Source organism: Nannobrachium achirus (assembly GCF_963921795.1).
Source record: "Nannobrachium achirus genome assembly, chromosome: 23".
Lineage (NCBI taxonomy): Eukaryota > Metazoa > Chordata > Actinopteri > Myctophiformes > Myctophidae > Nannobrachium > Nannobrachium achirus.
The window spans coordinates 27,403,229-27,422,688 of record NC_137830.1 but is presented as its reverse complement, the minus strand read 5'-3'; the positions used below and the strand labels follow the sequence as shown (position 1 = coordinate 27,422,688).

General features: G+C 43.1%; 1 protein-coding gene across 6 annotated transcripts in view; it reads left to right on the top strand.

Annotated features, from left to right (window-relative positions):
- The window catches only part of LOC308309173 (plexin-B2-like), a 253,749-nt gene that overhangs the window by 21,569 nt on the left and 212,720 nt on the right, over positions 1 to 19,460 (top strand). For 2 of the 6 annotated variants that reach the window (XM_080754653.1, XM_080754652.1), the window contains exon 2: positions 15,311 to 15,388. The exons of the other annotated variants lie outside the window; for them this stretch is intronic. The gene's annotated coding sequence lies outside the window, so the exon portion shown is untranslated. The remainder of the gene's footprint in view (positions 1 to 15,310; positions 15,389 to 19,460) is intronic. 6 annotated transcript variants of the gene reach the window in all.

Sequence of the window (19,460 nt, the reverse complement as noted above, 5' to 3'; positions counted from 1 at the left end):
ATATAATTAAAGCAGTTAGAGTAAATGAAAGTTTCATACCTGAAGTACAATACTCATTTGTGCCCAAACTGCCCTTCTTGGACTGGAACATGGACAGTAGTTTGGGGGTATAGAAGTCCAACATTGCCATACATTTTGGCTCAAGATTCAGTGTGGTGATCATCCTGAACTTTGCACTAACCTGGAAGACAGAGATGAGGGGAAGAGAGTAAAAAAGAAGACATGTAGATAATAATGTAGGCCTATACCTGTGCATTTTATCTTCATTGTACACACCATTGTATGCAGCTGTGCATAGCTTGTAATAAATGCAAAAAGTCACAATGACTAGAGGGCTTGCACATTCCCCTCACTGTAACCTTATAGCTGCAAACCTTTGTAAAGAACATAAGTTATACCCAATACATTTGTGTAGCCTATATGCACAAAGATACAGTAAATCTACTTACCAATATTTGCAAACACTCTCCAGGTTTCTTGTTGAAGAAGATGTGTGCTGCTGCTGTTTGTTGACAGAATGTTCCAGTAGAACTTTCCCATGAACCCTTGTGTACAATTTTGAATCTTAGTCATATCTACTCAATTGTTTAAGTTGTTGTGAGAGATGAAAGATTATTAAGTTGGAATGAATAATAATTAAGGTTCTTTTTAAATTGATCCATATAAGTACTCCATACTCAAATATTATGAAGGAAAATTACCAAAACAAATTGAGTATAATTCATGAATAAAATCAGTTGGTCAAATACTAATTTATTCTCATGAAATTAACTCAAATAATATATGTACATCTAACTCAAAAAGAACAGTTGGATTTTTACTCATTTTGTTTGGTGTGACCTACTCAAACAATCACATACATGATATTCAGTGATTTTATTGAGTAAATATAACCTTTTCTAATAGTGCTATTTACTCGGTCACAGAATTCTTTCTTAGAGTGCACTTGGTATTGTATAATGTTATATAATGGTCCTGTGTAAGTCATGAATAGTACTAAACCCTCAATTCCTTCTCTCTCTCTCTCTCTCTCTCTCTCTCTCTCTCTCTCTCTCTGCCACCCACCCCCTCCATCCACCTCTCCCTCGCTCCCTACGCCTCCCCCCTCGCTCCCTACGCCTCCTCCATCGGGAAGTCCCGCTCACTCCTACTGAATATCTCTTTGGTTTTCCTGTAAGTTAGCATTTTGTTTTGACTTGAGCGTGTGCTCAAAGAGAGAGAGGAAAGCAGTGTTTGAACAAGGAGTTGTTTTTCTGTTTAAGAACTCTATAATCTCGGTCAAGTGCTTCCCATTTGGTGTGGAGAGAGAGAGGGCGAGAGGGAGAGAGACCCATTGTTTACACAAGGGAAATATCTGAAAACTAATTTTAGACGTAGTTAAAATGTACTATGCTATTGCTTACCATCAATGGATATATGATTGTGTGTGCTTACCATCAATGGATATATGATTGTGTGTGTAACTGTTTCTGTGCACATGGGCATACATTTGAGTTGGAGGGAGAGAGAGAGCTATGAATGTATGGAGAGGGAGAAAGAGGATGAGTGAGATTATAATGAGATAAAAAAAATCATTATGAAACTGGGTCTCCTTAAAATTAAAAAGGTTGAGAATCACTGCGATGGAGTGAAGGAAGGCAGCGTTTGAAAGTGTGTGTGTGTGTGTGTGTGTGTGTGTGTGTGTGTGTGTGTGTGTGTGTGTGTGTGTGTGTGTGTGTGTGTGTGTGTGTGTGTGTGTGTGTGTGTGTGTGTGTGTGTGTGTGTGTGTGTGTGTGTGTGTGTGTGTGTGTGTGTGGTTCAGAAGCAACAATCTGATTGTGACTGAACACTGGTCTTTCATCAGAAAGAGAGGGAGGGAGAGGGGAGGAGGGGGAGTTGAAGGACAGTCCAGACTGATTGATACTTAGAGGTGGAGGAGGGGTCATGGGCACACACACACACACACACACAGTAACAATCAGCACACTGTGTCATTCTCATGTGACAGGAATCATGTGACTCTCTATTGAATCAGAACAAAAAAGAATCAACAAACATGATACAACATAATCTGTTACACTCAGCAAATCTCCCAATGTGACTCATGTAAGGGTGAAACCATGCATTTACAAGAAACACACGCGCACACACACACACACACACACACACACACACACACACACACACACACACACACACACACACACACACACACACTCTCACTCACCCACTCTTGGCATTTTCATGCATTTCATCAAAGAGGTTAGAGTTAGGAGGAGTTTAGAGGTCATCTTGTTTTGTTCAACGTCACCTGGGCAGGTGTAGCCTGGGAAACGGAAGGTCCCAGGTTCAATTCCTGGCCCTTAATTATGTGCAGAGATGCCCTGAGCAAGACACTGTCCACCTGGGGTTGAGAACCTTTAGGATTTTAATGATTCCGGTTCCTTAATGATTCCCTCTTAGCGGTCCGATTGACGGTTCCCTTTAACGATTCCTACCCTACCCTTGGGTGAAGCTGATAACGAAATTTCCCCCACGGGATAAACATGCAGGTCTCCCCTCCCCTCCCCTCCCCTTCCCTCCCCTCATCCAGTAAACTGGTGTTAGTGCCGCTTCCAGTTCAACCAACACATGATGTTTCTGAGGAAAGGACATAGTCATCATTGTGTGCATGTGTGTGTGTGTGAGCGCATGATCGTGCCTACATATTTGGTGACACAGCTTTGAGGTGAAGGAAGTATCATGGACCCATGCACCAGACACACATATGTTTTACTGCAGAATGTGACTCATCATCAAACGAAAAGCTCTCTAAAATTACCAGGGCAGAAAATCTGGATCATGCGCACACACGCACGCACACAAAAGCATTTTCAATGAGATCCAGTTTAACAGTCGCTCATGTTGTGTTGACACATTTAAAGGTGTGGCTGGTGAATTTAACTAGACGAGCTTGCTGAGGCTGTTGCCTGTAGTGAATGTACTGTGTATTACTATACTTGTGAGGGGCAAATGTCCCCACAATTTGAGAAATACACACTGTGAGGACCATATCCTTTGTCCTCACAAGAGAAATGGTGCTTTTGTTGTGAAAACAGATTGTTAGACATAGGCTTTAGAATTAGGAAAATACTGGGGTTAGGAATCTTAGGATTGGGCATTTAGCGGTTGGAGTTACAGTATATTCATGGAGTTTATATATTGTCACTGTCGGGCAGAAACCTCGTTTCTCTAAATTTCAAATGTGTACGTTCTTTTGCGAAGTAAAGCCCTGCTTCATCAGACAAGGCCGTCGCACAAAAGTAGTGAAAAAAGCCGATCTACAAGCACACAAGCATGGTTGTGTGCTTGTAGATCGGCTGTTTTCACTACTTTAGTCATTTTTTTTAAATGATAAAAACGAACGGTTTTGGATATACATGGTTTCCACCTGACAACGACGATGTATATATTTGTGCGCCAGTGTAGCATACCGGAAATAGCCGACCTACAACTTCACAACACGTCGCAGGCAGCATGTTTAACCAATGGCACATAACACAAAAAAAGGGCATTCAGAAAATCAAGTTGCAAAATACTGATGTCCTCACTAGTATAGAAAGTGTGTGTGTGTGCGTGCGTGCGTGCGTGCGTGCGTGCGTGCGCGCTCACTCGCTCACTCGCCAGACAGTCTATTAACCTGCTGGGTGAGCATCTGTTCAACTGTGGAACTCCTTTTTCTCCCTCAGTCTCCTGTTTGCACCCCCCCCACAACCCCACAACCCCACCGTCTCTCTCTCTTCCTTATGGTTTGTCTATCTGCTCCTCTCCAACCTTCTTATTTCCTGTTGTCATTATGAGAACAAACGCCTTACATCCTCCACTCTTCTACTGCTCTCTCTTTCTGTCTCTCGCTCTCTGTGTCCCTGGTTTTCTGTCTGCCTTCAATTAATTCCATGTCATCTTTTCTGTCGGCCCTATGCTCAGTCGAACAAACTCATGGTGTATTATAGAGGCCCACATTGGAAATAACAAATAAGTATTTCATTATTGTACTGTAATTTTTCCCAATCCAATACTTGCACACAGAAAGCAATTGCGGGTCTATAAACTCACATATTGTGAGCTTATGGATCGGATATTTTCATCCAACAACACTGTTGTACAACAAAGTATGATATAATGAAGAGGCTTCCAGCTCCTCCTTAAGTTTCACTGAGGACAGCCCGGGACTTAGAGGTGAAAGGAAATTGCAAATGTGAGGGAAAAACTGCTACGCTTGTTATTTACTTTTTTTTTTTTTTTTGTATTATGTGTTTGAAAATCAATCTGGTTGTAGCCATAAACGTGAAATGACAAAGTCTCAGGCGGACTGGCACTGCAGATTAGCGGCAGCACCCAACGGGACTGAGAGCTCGAAGCCCGTGGTGCCACCGACTGCACACGTAGGCAAAATCCACAGGCCTAGTCGTTTTAAAATTCTATCAAAGACATGACATGTTACAGCACATGTGGGCACGGCCTCCACACATGACTCTTTCAGCACGTGAGAATAGGCTGCTGCTATAATGCCTACCATTTTGCTCAATGTGACTGCAATATTTCTTCTATTTATTTATTTTTTTCTGACATGTAACATTTTCTGGGTCAGCTATTTTGCACTGCAGCGGACCGTAATGTCTTCTTTAGCATTCAGCTTGAAGCGAAATAAACATAAAGTTTCTCTCTCTCTCTCTCTCCCTCTCTCTGTACCTCTGTCTGTCTGTCTGTCTCTCATTTGCAGAATGCGGTTCGGTCTCCACCGTGACGATCTGCGTATAGATATTTGTCTTTGATTAAGTGCGCGTCCTCGTTTGCCCACATCACAGCCGTGCGTCTGTTAGCTTCCTGATGTGGAACGCTCTGGCTGGGTTTGGAGCGCTGCTCCTCCACTGCTTGGTTACTTAAAGAAAACTCTGTAACTCTTAGAATCTTTGTGTATCTAGCAGGGTCATTTATTTGGAAACCACCAAAAATGTGTGTGTGTGTGTGTGTGTGTGTGTGTGTGTGTGTGTGTGTGTGTGTGTGTGTGTGTGTGTGTGTGTGTGTGTGTGTGTGTGTGTGTGTGTGTGTGTGTGTGGGTGTGTGTGTGTGTGTGTGTGTGTGTGTGTGTGTGTGTGTGTGTGTGTGTGTGTGTGTGGATCATGTGTACCGATTTTTGTGACATTTGAAGAAAATATGTAGGAGAAGGAGCAAAAAGTGTGTTTTGGAGAAAATTCAAGATGGCGGAAAATCTATCATGGCGCAAATGGGCGTGCCTATATGGGGAGATGCGTCATGACCCAAGGAATCCAGGGAAAAAATATTTTTAATTTTCCGACCTACGGTTCAAGAGTTACAGGCAAAACGTAAAGTGGGGGTGTTATGGCGCCACCATGCGGCCAAATGACACAATTATTTTTTATTTAATCCTTGAAATCATTATGAACCTCCTCTCCAAGTCTTGAAACTCTAGCCCCTATGGTTTGCGAGAGACAAATAATTGAATGTGAGTTTTTGCAATTCCCATTATAAGTCAATTGGGGAAAATTAATTCACTAATAAATTAATATCAATTAAACTATAGAACCTTTCTCTTAGAAAAGTAATAGCCCACGATTCCCGAGTAAGCCGGTCGATTTGACATATGGCGCGAGTGTGTGGTGGCAAAACTGTGGGACTAGTGGCGTGCCGAAGTTTAGGAAGTTCAGGCTACATACACACAGACACACACACAGACACACAGACAGACAGACAGACACACAGACCCACACAGCCACGTATAGGGAGCCTGTGCTTCACACAGCTCCAAAAAGCATGCAGTATGTGTGGTGTTTGGAGGTGGTCTTCCATTGAGACCTTTAGACCTTGGTGTCGAGTAGAACACCTGCTGTGGACAAGCGTACTGCCTGAAGCTCATATGCTCAATATAATAGGTAGAAAATAAATGATATCCGCGGCCATTGTACAAAATGTACACTTCTCTGGGTTACCAATGGATAAATAAAGAGGGAGGAGTGAGTTTGTGTACTTTATAGCGTACACAAACATTCAGTTTGCATGGGGTTACTGCACCCAATATATGTTTTTGTGCTGAGTGTGCGTGCGGGACATGCAGCGTGTGTGTGTGTGTGTCGTTTTTTTAATGCACTCCATTTCCTGTGTATTGGCCTGTCGCCTGTTTGACTGCATGACATTGGCTCTCTGCCTCAAACCCTCGTTCAACTCTCTCTCTCTCTCTCTCTCTCTCTCTCTCTCTCTCTCTGTCTCTGTCTCTCTCCCCCTCCCATAATACACTGGGATGGGAGCCAGAGTTCAGTCAGTAAGATTCAAATTGTTGCTTCTAAATGAAACCAAATGTCATGCCACTTGCACGCACGCGCCGCAGCGCGCGCGCGCACACACACACACACACACACACACACACACACACACACACACACACACACACACACACACACACACACACACACACACACACACACACACACACACACACACACACACACACACACACACACACACACAGAAGAGAGATGCATATGCAATACACATGGTATTGAATTTGTACGGAGGCTACTGTACGTATAAACAACACATGATGTGCATATACAATGAAAGCACACGCAACACACGGATAATGTGAAACAGACATGTTGTGTCTGTGTATGTTTAACTTTTTGTATGCTTTTAATATGACCATAATATAGAGAGCAGCAGAGCACATGCCTGTTCCATACAACTTGTGCATGCGTGTGCGTGCCTGCCTGCTTGGTGTGTGTTTTATTACTACTTTTGAGAGCTAAATGTCCCCACAAGTACAGTATAATGGATTTGGGGAAATGGAGATTGTGAGGACCATTATCCTGTGTGTGGTAAGGATTAGACTTTCAGATTTTAGGTTTAGTGGTATAATTTTCCCTGTTTCATACTTAGTCGTGCGACGATGTCACGCACCGAAAGATTGACGATCTACAAGCTCACAATGCGTTACAGCTCGACGCGCTGTGAACTTGCCGTCCTGAAACCTTGATGTTTTCACAAGTATAGTAAAACAAACGTGTGTGTGTGTGTTTGTCTAGTAATTACAGACAGGGGTAGAAGAGACAGGAAGGCAGTGGAAGGTTCAGACACGCCAAATATGTCCCGCCCCCAACATTCAGTTGAGCAGATTTGTGATGGGGAGTGGAAGAATGTCCAACTTGGTTAACTCACCTAAACTCCCCATAAACAAATACAAATACATAAATGTATATTGATGATAGACATCATTATACATTTAAAATGTAACCTTTACAGTACTAGAGGTTCTTGCCGCTATGCAGCCTTCACTCCTACTGTGTACAGCGAACCGCCAATCCGACTGATATGCCCATACATGGAGATCTGTCAGTCCATGTCCCATTTAGGCCCATATATGGAGATCCCTGATGTCATCAGTTTCCCACATATGAGCATGCCCCCCTTTTGTGCCCATATATGGAGATGACTGATTTGTTGTGCCATGTAATTGTTGTTTAGATATGGACTAATACTATATTACATTTTTGTCCTTATCTGTCGCCCTATGTACATGCATGGTACGTCATGTTCCCACTTTTCTGTCTGTCTTTGAATGCCTCTTTGTGTCCATGTTCCTCTGTCTCTCATTGATCCAGTATGTCTGTAGTGTCTGTCTTTCTGTGAATCTCTCTGTCTGACTGACCATGTGCCATTCTTATTTCTGTCCACCTATCTGTCTTCTATCCTCTGGCTGTGTTTTTGTTCGTCCACCTGTCGATCCCAATGGCTTTTAAACCCTTTGACAGTGACAGTCACAACAGCACGCTGACAGTGACATGTCGTAAAAAAAAACACATCCTGTAGCGTGTACTACCATTTGAGCTCATTTGATAGGATTTGTCCAGCTGGTCTAGAGAGTGGTTGACGCTACACAGTAAACTCAGCGGAATTCAGTGAATATAAAACGAGACCTCTGTTTTGAACTCACATGAGTCCATTTGGGTCAAATTCTTAACCCCCCCCCCCCCATGGTTGAATTAACAGACTGAGGATTTTACTGTGTACAAAACATCAGGTTTCGTGGCTGCATTATGTTATGTATTTATGTGTTGTGTGTTTGGTCTTAGGCAGCTGTGTGTGTATGCGTGTGTGTGTGTGTGTGTGTGTGTGTGTGTGTGGGGGGGGGGGGGGGGGGGGGGGGGGGTCTGGTATTTCCTGTTATGGTTATGGTGGCTCTGTGAGCGTGCTCACACCAACCAGGTATTTCCTGGAGTGTGTGTGGCATTAATTATTATCACAACACACTCTTCTCTCCAACACACTCTATTTTCTCCATCCTACCCGAGTGTTTGTCTCTGCCTGTGTTTTGTCTTCTCTCGTTCTCTCCATCTGTTTTTCCACACCTCTCTCTATCTCCTCGTTACAGAAGTGAAATACTTCTCTTTGAGTAGATGTGTGCGTGTGCGTGTGCGTGTGCGTGTGCGTGTGCGTGCGTGTGTGTGTGTGTGTGTGTGTGTGTGTGTGTGTGTGTGTGTGTGTGTTATTAGTCATATGGAATTGGTTTATTTCAACAGTAATGGAAACTACAGTTGGCTGCCAAAGAACTCTCTATCCCTCCACCCCCCCGGTCTTCTCTTTCATTTTCTCGATCTCCTCTCCCTTTTATTTGTACCTTTTATTTCCTCTCAACTATCCTCCTTGCAACTCATCTCTCACACCTTCTTTTCATCTCCTCTCATCCTTGTCCACTTAGCTCCTTTGCTGCCTTATTTATGTCCTCCTGCTCACTTCCTTCCTTCCTCCTTTGGTTCCTTCCCGTTCTCACTTCTCTTTATCTCATCTGATTTTGTTCCTCTCCTCCTCCCGCCTTCCCTTACACCAAATCCCCCTCCCTCCATGTCTGTCTCTCTCTCTCTCTCTCTCTCTCTCTCTCTCTCTCTCTCTCTCTCTCTCTCTCTCTCTCATTCCTTCTCCTCCCTCCTTCGCCTCGGTCGCCCTTTGATGTTTATGGAGGATGAAAACCTGTGCGCTCCGCCCAGGAAACGAGAGGAACATGTTGTTCCTCGTTCACTAAAACTGGACGGTTTGGCACCAGTTTCAAACATAACTTCATTTAACAAGCGGAGCGGCTGACCCGGCCCGGCACAGACCTGCCCGGGCCTGGTTGCTTTTAAGCCAGTTTCTCATTACAATATATTGCAGCACAGATAAAGAGAGCGCAGGCAGCCTGCTCATTAATCAAAGGGACATTTTGCTGAAATTTAGTTAAAGTTTGTTTACCAAATTTAAACACGCGGTAATGGGAAGTGGTAGCTTCATGAAAGGCAAGTGCATTACTAAAGGGACATTTTGTGTGATGCATCCATTTTAAATCTCAGCCTTTGCTGTAAGCTAATTAATTATCTGAGGGAGATGTGCGATAGAGTTGTGCATCAGGTATGCTTTCTTGTATTTGTGCATTTGTTTTGAATTCTTGGAAAGCTTCCATTTGCTGTGATGCTTTTTTCTGTGTCAATTTGAATTCTTAGAAGTCTCCCATTTGCTGTACTACCAAGCATATAAAACCAAATGGACCCATTGAAGCCTGCGTTTTTCCACATCTCATCAATGGGGCTCTATGCTTGGCTGGATGGACTTGGAAAACAATCTCCTCTTGATGAGATTCACACAATTTCTGAGCCAAATGTAGCAATGTCAACCAGTGGACTTCAAGATCTATAAGATCATGAGGACGATAAACATCTCATTAAGAGAAAGCAGATGGGAGACTAGACTATGATTACTTTTTTTAAAGGTGTCATCTACTCATTCATACACTATATTCATTCATACACTTAATACATTTGGACTCCTGTAATCTATTATGACATCTTGAACCTGAACCTTACGTCACATTAGGTTGAGGGGAACTGTCACACATGACATGGGCCCAATGTTTGCTTCCATTCCATTCCATTTAAGTAAAGGTGCTTTCAGCATCGAAACAAATTCTCGTATAGAGTTCAACTTGGGTGCTCTTTGACATGGATTTTGCCCTTTGCAGGTGTGGGCCACTCCCCTGCAATCACGCATGCGTGACCGTACCCTTTTACTTCATTGTATAGTGATGTTGCTCGCTTAAAATACCGTAGCCACTCAATAAGCTCACAGTGTGCTGCATCAATACACGTGAGCTTGTAGATGAGATATGCTTTCTGGTGAGCTATCGTATGACCAATATTGAAATTAAACCTAACTACTTGCATGAGTGATGTTTTTTTTGTTATGTTGCTGAAATCTCTTCCAATGACTTTAACTAGACCTTGGTGGTGTTATGTCACCCACAGCGGTCTGTTTAACCCCTGGCTAACCTGAAGTGACTGCTGTATTGACTATATGTGCTTGAATGGTCCGGGGAGTTCAGTGTTTACCGCTGAAATCACATGTGTGCGTACACACACACACGCACACACACACACACACACACACACACGCACAGCTGAAATTACTGAAGTGCTGCTTTTACTGCTGATCAGACTAATATGGACAATTTGCTAAATCAGGAAGCAGAGTGTATGTGTGTGTGCATGTGTATGCATCCGATCGCTTGTTTGTTTTGCAATATTTGCACACGCACGGTATGGTCCTCTCTAGGGCAACATCCCCCCGCCACCACCACACACACACCACACACGGATAGCATACTGCTGTTTATAGTTAGCGTTAACAGCTAATTCTTATCATCATGGAATGTGACTGCTCTGGTCTTTAGCTACATTGTGTGTGTGTGTGTGTGTGTGTGTGTGTGTGGTGTGTGTATACACATGCATAGTTTCCTGGCGTCTGATAAGAGGGATTGTTGGTCATTCTGTGCAGACTTGCCAGACAGGATGACTGTAACACAGGCATGCCATAAACTGTGTGTGTGCCTTTAGCAAGCCAGCCTCAGACACAGCACACAGAAGTAGTTTGTCAGTTTTATAACATAAACCTACTCTGACTTAACGGCACACTCAGCCCCATTAACTCATTGACAGTGTACAAAAGGAACCAAATGGACCCTTGGTTACATTAGTAAACTGTCAGAGTTAACAAACCTGTAAGTGTGCATTTGGTTCCTAAATGAGCATTTGGCTGGAAGACCCCCTGGAACCCCCTTTGACCCCACTCTGAGAACCACCGATGCAGGTGATGCAAGCAGTGCTTTTGAAAGCTCATGGATTTTTTTTTCTTCTATTTTTTGTGTTGAGCAATTTTCAGAAGCAGGTCTTAATAACAGCTGGTTTGTGTGCTTTCTCCTCCATTTATTTTTAATGGAAGAGACGGGTGATCAAGCTATTGTTGAGTAATACACACATTTGACAGGACATGTCATAACACGTGATTTAACTGTTAAACATGCAGGGACACTTTGGTAGAGGTTTAGGATGTGTAGTTACCTTGTCATGATGTAACTAGTAGCAGCAGTCCAGTAGCAACATACAGTATATCGCTCTGTTGCACTGCCACAGTTGATTAGATATTAATAATCCAAACATTGCGTCTCATTGACTTCCAAGTATGATGAAACGACTCTCAAAGTCACAGTTTTAGCACAAATAATGCTGATTCTGACTATATATAACATCACAAAAACACCCGCAGGATTAGTTAATAGTTTCAAAGAGAAATGTAAACTTCCTGTACAATTAGGCATTCTCTCTGAAAGAAGGAAGGAAGAAGTCCGGACTGGCTCCGCCGATCCAGATTTTTAAATACTAAAATCTACAGGAGGTTTACATCCCGCAGGTGTTTTTGTGGCACCGTACACGTATGTTGCTAATTGGACTAGTACAGTTACATCATGACAAGGTAAGAACACAACCTAAATCTCTATACCAAACCTTGCACTTCAAAGGGTCATGTTCAGCTATAAGCAAACTATCAATCCCATGGTCAGCTTCAACTTGAAATTGATTGTCACATCACAGGTTTACTGTACATGTGTAAACACTAAACGGGTTAAGTGACTAAGTTAATTTTGTACAAGCTCCCGTCATTTGTAGTTTTCAGAAACGGGAAGAATAATTTGATTTAAAGAAAGAACAATTAAAACGGCATCAGCATATTAATACTCCCTCACCATGGAACAAACATGGTTTGTTTTCTTGACTAATGTACTTTAGGCTACATAATGTAATTTAGATAGCATGCTATTTAAACCAATGCTAGGTTCATTGTTTACCTGGTATCCTATAGTTTCAATGTACAGATTGTTATTTCGAAAGAATATCGTTTAGACTGATGCTGGGTTCTTTGGTTTACCTGAGATCTTTGTTTCTTGAGGCACTACGCTCTCTCGCATTCTATGTATGTGATTACCTTGCCTATTGTGTGGCTCTTCATAAGAGCGTCTGCTAAATGACTAGATTATGAATTGTACAAATTGTAAATTGACACAGTAAAATCCTGATTGCTCAGGGTTCATTGACAGTGTACAAATGTAAATTTAACACCCAGGATTTTACAGTGCAGGATGTCTGTTACTGGCAGGGTGCGTTTGGGGTTGACAGCACATGTGTGTCACTCTGCAGGAGGCAGACAGACTGCATCTCATTAGTGTGTGTGTGTGTGTGTGTGTGTGTGTGTGTGTGCGTGTGCGTGTGTGTGCGTGCGTGCGCGCGCACGTGCGTGTGTGTGTGTGCGTGCACGCATGTGCGTGTGTGTGCGCACGTCAGACAGAGTGATTAGTAAACTCCTGCTGGCTAGCGAGACATTGTGGCCCTCCCTTCATCCAATCAGTAGCGAGACGACTCCTCCCACAATACTGTAATATGCACACACACTTTGAGGACATTGCTGAAGGACACACACACACACACACACACACACACACACACACACACACACACACACACACACACACACACTGCACACAATGAGTGAGTTATGCTGCACTCTTCATTGGTTTAAAAATACATATTTAATCACAATCTTTCAGTTCCAAGAGGGAGGGAAGGATCTGTCTGGTTGTTCAATGTCCCACATGTGCCTATTCATCTGTACTTGATGATAACATTTGTATTTTATTCAGGTTTTGTGTATATTTTTAGTTTGGCTACTAGATTTATAGTATGACCATACTCTACCATACAGATGTGCTAGTTATATTGTATTACCATTGTGTGTGTGTGTGTGTGTGTGTGTGTGTGTGTGTGTGTGTGTGTGTGTGTGTGTGTGTGTGTGTGTGTGTGTGTGTGTGTGTGTGTGTGTGTGTGTGTGTGTGTGTGTGTGTGTGAGCTCTTGAGAGGTTGAGCTTGATTTACCTCAGCAGACAGACAGTGAGTGATTGGCCACACACACCCTTCAGTGATAAATCAGAAGTCCTGGTGTTTGTCATCAGATGTTTGACGTGTGTCCAACAGTTTGTTCTGCCGAGCGCTCACAGCAAGTGGAGCGGAGCGATGGCATGGCATAGGAAGAGAGGGAGAGAGAGAGAGGGAAGAGTGGACTAGAGGAGAGGTTTGGCTGGAAGCAGCGCTGCACTGTGGGAATGCATGAGAGAGGGAGTGAGCTAAATTGACCAAAATAACATGAAAAATCCAAGAATAACAACATGCAAACCATTAAAACTGTGATTATCCTGCTAATGTCAAAATGAAAGAAATTACATCTCCATCATCTCCGACCATACACTAAACTCCTCCACCCCTCTGCCCAGAGAGAGTAAGAGACATGGTTAATAAAGGAGAGAGAGAGAGAGAGAGAGAGAGAGAGAGAGAGAGAGAGAGAGAGAGAGAGAGAGAGAGAAATTGCTATTTGTCTTAAAGTTTTATACCAATTGACTGTGAGAACGAAGAACTGCTCAGAAGTGCTATTGTTTATATTCAGTGATGTGGAACTGAATACAACTGTGTGTGTGTGTGTGTGTGTGTGTGTGTGTGTGTGTGTGTGTGTGTGTGTGTGTGTGTGTGTGTGTGTGTGTGTGTGTGTGTGTGTGTGTGTGTGTGTGTGTGTGTGTGTGTGTGTGTGTGTGTGTGTGTGTGTGTGTGTGTGTGTGTGTGTGTGTTGCTTCCATTCTACACACAGTCCTCATTTCCACCTCTCTGTCTCATTCTTCCTCTTACACCCTCACTTTCCACTGGGGATCTCTCACTCTCTCGTTAGGGTAAGGGTCCATCAGTACCTCTTTCTCTTCTTTGAACCTTTTCATTTCACCCCTCCTCTCTCTCTCTCTCTCTCTCTCTCTCTCTCTCTCTCTCTCTCTCTCTCTCTCTCTCTCTCTCAATTCTTGTGATGATCATCTCTCACTTGGCTAAAGTTATTGAGGTCCAGATTCACACACACACACACACACACACACACACACACACACACACACACACACACACACACCGTGGTAGCCTCTAGCTGTGCATTGTTAATTCAGTGTGACCAGCAGCTACTACACAACGATGGAAAAATATATTCTCTCCCCACTTGACTTTCCTGTCCCTCTATTTGGCACAGTGTTTTAAACCCAAACCGACGACTACGGCGGTATAGAAAGTTGGCCGTTATTTACGTGTCACTTCCCGTTTCTGTCTCTCAGATCGACGTGGTGCTTTATTGGTGCGATCCATCACCAAAACAGCAAGTATAGCTCTCACCATAAAACACAGTTATATTGTAAGCTGTATATTAGGATGACTTAAGTCAGGCTGAAAACTCTTTCATCGGTTTGGACCTACAAGGTTTCCACTTTCCACCCGACATCGACCATTTGTAATCCTAGCGTCTCTGTTCTGAGGTGAACCTTTGGCATAAAGGAATAGCAGATCTATACGCACACAAAGCTTGTAAATCTGCCATTTAGTGTTGGGTGAAAAGAGGAGGTGGCCTAGTATAGAGCCCTGGGGGACCCCGGTCAAATTAAGTATTCAAGGTTCAAGTGGTTTCGTTGTAATTTTCGAAAAAGATTTACCAAAAAACGTGCGCCATAATGATTAATTTGGAAGAATTTGGAAACATTTGGACACAAATCGTCTCTCTTGGGGGGGGGGGGGGGGGGTCCATGGCACAAAATATTGTAGGATGAAAATGTTTGAGAACCACTGCCCCGGAGAGACACTGTAATTTGAAAGTCCTCTGTAGTTCAACTGAGGACAACATGTTCAGAACCGGTTCTGCCAAGTTCAGTTGATATTAGTCAACAGTACTGTCAAGTGTCAATACTTGCACATTGGCACACCTACATTTGACTCACCCAGAAACTAATTGAATCTAGCTGCAGCTGAGTTGCTTACAGCCACAGTGTTCTATTATGGCAAAGACGGGAGAGAGAGACATCCAAACGTCCATTGATTTCCTTTGTCTGTGTGTCTTGTGGGTTTAGGAGACCAGAAGAAAGATGTGAGTGTCTTAACTCCAGTGGAATTCAAGTGGAGTCCGCGTCCATATAAGACCATATTAGGTAGGCTACCATTTGACGTGGGATTGACTATCTCTTGGAGTATCCAGGGTCTTGGTAAAAGTCTGCCATGTTTTACCCTGCGGTAGCTTTTAACCTGAACAGGAAAAACTACATTAATCTAGGTTTTCAATAGTCCTATGATTTAACTATTACCCGTAATTGCCGGACAATAAGCCGCAGCTTTTTTCCCATGTTTTGAACCCTGCGGCTTATACAACAGTGCGGCTTATATAAAGATTTTTACAGCTAACGGCCAGTTAGTTCGTTTTACAATGGTCTTTAACAAAGATTTATATATAGATTTATACAGCTAACGGTCACCACAGGCACTCTAGCGGGAAGCAGGAAGGACACCTGCGGCTTATAGTCAGGTGCGGCTTATATATGTAAAACATTTTTTTTCCTTCTAAATTTAGCTGGTGCGGCTTATATTCAGGTGTGGCTTATAGTCCAGCAATTACGGTACTCTTAACTCTTCTAGCGCCACCATGAGGCCGATTCTTGCAAAACACATTTTTGGACACTGCTCCTACAGATTTTGCCCTAAAATCACGCAAAGCACAGTACACAGTATGTCTAGAGTCCTGTCATCAACATCCCTCCTGATTGGCCACGATTGCCTTCTAAAGTTTGTGTATGCAATTAGTCAGGGAATTTTAATAAAACCCTAGGAATAAATTCCTTACCAAACAATTTCTTCACCAATGTGTTCGTAAAGGTGTCTAGTAACATATCTAACAAAGATTGAAATTCAACATCCCTAGCAAAATGTTTGACAGCTAGGGTAATTCTGGGTCTCATTCACTTACTATACACTCCCAAATCCAATACAAATCACTCCCAAAAATATGCTTTAAGTAGCATGTTAGGGGTCTTACTAGGTGTTTTTAATTATTCTGAATCCATTGCAAGTATTTGTTTTGCACGAAAAACATTCATTGGGCCAAAATCAGACGCAAAGAAACGATGGTTTAGTGATGAGTCATCACTTTTCACAAGGTGTATGGGGTCCATTTTTGGCCCAAGGAATGTTTTTCGTGCAAAACAAATGCTTGCAATGGATTCAGAATAATGAAAAACACATAGTTAGACCCCTCACATCCCACTTAAAGCTATACTGTGTAAGTTGCTCAACTAGTGGTCAGTAGCAGTAGAGCAAACCGCGGTCGCGTCTGCTTTTTTCGGCCGTTTTTCGCCGCGGACCGGGCATTCAGACCACCGCGTCCGCCTCGCCTCGCCGAGACCTATCCATAGAGGTCTTTCGTGTCCCTCTACGAGCCTCGGTTGGGGAGTTACATGCTAGACTCCTAGCCCAGTGTAAACACTGCAGTGTACTTCCTGAAGAGCTCAGCAGTGTATGATCTGGGCTTTGATTGGCCGGTAGGGAGACACGTGTACAGAATGATGCATATGACGTAATTTTGCCGGGAAAAACAGCCCCGGTCACGGCCACCAGGGCTCAGTAGAACACATATAAAGAAAAGGCTTTGGGAGCTGAAATTAACAGAGTGGGGGTTCTAAAACTTTAGAGATTTAATAGTTAGGACAATTTTAAGATATGTTTTACAAAAAAAGTTACATAGTATAACTTTAAAGCATATTTTTGGGAGTGATTTTTTCCCTTATAGTACAGTGTATAGTAAGTGAATGAGACCCAGAATTACCCTAGCTGTCAAACATTTTGCTAGGGATGTTGAATTTCAATCTTTGTTAGATATGTTACTAGACACCTTTACGAACACATTGGTGAAGAAATTGTTTGGTAAGGAATTTATTCCCAGATTTGACAGATATTCTGCTAGTTTTCCCTGACTAAATGTGATGTTCGCTTATCTCCCGATTAGGGAGTCTTACGGGTTCAACTATAGAATAATATGGTACCAAGTCACAGCATATAAAGCACATTTTGTTGTTGAAATGTGCTTTATATAAACTAGAATTGCCTTGCAAGTTGCCATATTATAGACCCTTAAGAGTCCATTTGGTTCATAACTATGGATCTCCCTCAATAACCAAGGGGTCCCCGGACCCCACGTTGAGAACAGTCGAGTGGTTTATTGGACCCTTATCCGCGAACGGCGTATCCAATAAATGGCCAGAGGATATGGATATAAAAGCATTACATACATATCTGTTGGATTTAAAATTAAATCATTTTCATACATACATCCAAGTGTGCTACTGACAGATAAGGTCTGGAGCTTAATTGGAACATATGGCACTAGTGTAAAATAGTGAGGCGGAGAGACGTGCACAGAGAGTGAGGTGGGAGGCAGAGAGAGAGGGATGGAGAGAGAGAGTGAAATATAAACGGAGAGAGTGTGAAAGAGAGGTGTAGGGAAAGTGAAAGAGATGGAGAGAGAGAAGGTGAAAGAGAGATGGGGGCGGGGGAGAGAGAGGGGGGGGGGTCAACCGACAGACAGTGTGAGTGTTAAGGTCTCTCACAGAGATGTTTATCACTGAGAATAAAATTAATTACACCACCTCAGTGTGTCAGTTAGCACACACACACACACACACACACGCACGTGCGTGTGTACGTACACACGCACGCACGCACGCACGCACGCACGCACGCACGCACGCACGCACACACACACACACACAGCTTAGATATGTCCACAGACAGAATGAGAGATTAAGTTTGTGGTTGATGGAGTTAGTTAATTAACTGTGTGCTGTTGGAAGGACAGCAGCTGTGTGTGTGTGTGTGTGTGTGTGTGTGTGTGTGTGTGTGTGTGTGTGTGTGTGTGTGTGTGTGTGTGGTGTGTGTGTGTGTGTGTGTGTGTGTGTGTGTGTGTGTGTGTGTGTGTGTGTGTGTGTGTGTGTTGTTTACGTGCATAGAGCACCTTTCCCTTCCTGACTAGCACTATCTTAATCAAACTAATGAATTAAAAAAATATATTATAGGCAAAAAAAAGGCAGATCCAAAAGCATTGTGAGTATGTAGATTGTGAAATTGTGCATAATCAGCTTGATGTGAAAAGTTTGAGAACCACTGCTTTATAGGATCTAGTCATAACCAGTTTCATATTCTTTGACATTTTCAGTCAATCAATTCAAACTGGATAACTGCTATTTAACACAACCGAAAGCTCTCAAATGACTATTTACTGTAATGTCTGTGTTGTTTGGAGTGTTGCTGCTAATTGATTTGGAAGGAAGAGGAGACGATGAGGAGACTTATAGATGCATTACTCTTAGCCGTGATCTCCAAGGTCACAGGCACTTTGTTGAAGGTCAATTATCTCATCATGTATTATATATCGTCACTGTCGGGGGGGGAAAAAGAACCAGTTGATCCAATGTAGTTATTATTTAATCACTTGTAAGTTGCAAAGCTCAAAGATGCACATTGCAGCTTGTGAGCTTCTACTGTTTTGTCTAATTTTGCTACTTTTGTACGACACTCTTGTATAAGAAGTGGGGTAAATGCCATACTTTTTGTATTTTCTTTTTGAGCGGTGGTCCCGCCGCTCCTGTGATTTGCTTTCAAGATGTTACTGGCTGGCTGGCTGGCTGGCTGGCTGGCTGGCCGTGTATGTCTGTCGCCTGCCATACCTCTCCTGACCACACACACAGACCACACGCACACACACACGTTAAAGGAGGGGCGCTATTGAGCAGGGCAGGCAGACAACTCTCTCTCTCTCTCTCTCTCTCTAGGCTACAGAGGCGTCAATTGGGTATGGCAAGCTATGGCACCTGCCATACCTAGGCTACAGGGGGAAATAATAAAATGTACTTTCATTGTGCCTGTTGCTAAGGTATGGCAACATGACTGGTGTCTTTCATGTTGCCATACCTTAGCTTTTTCTGAACTGACGCCACTGGTAGGCTACTGGGGCTTCAGACACTGCATGCTGTTTGTGAACAAACCAGATGAGACGGGTATAGTGATTGTGTACGGTCTGTGATTATGCAAACTCACGTCTCAAATCGCATTGATTGCGTGGTGATATAAACATAGTAAACAGGTTTTAGTTACCAGACTTGACAGAAAAGGTTGTAGTCGAACAACGACGGGCACACGCGCTACTGTAAAAGTACTCATAGCGCTGGTTTCATTTTC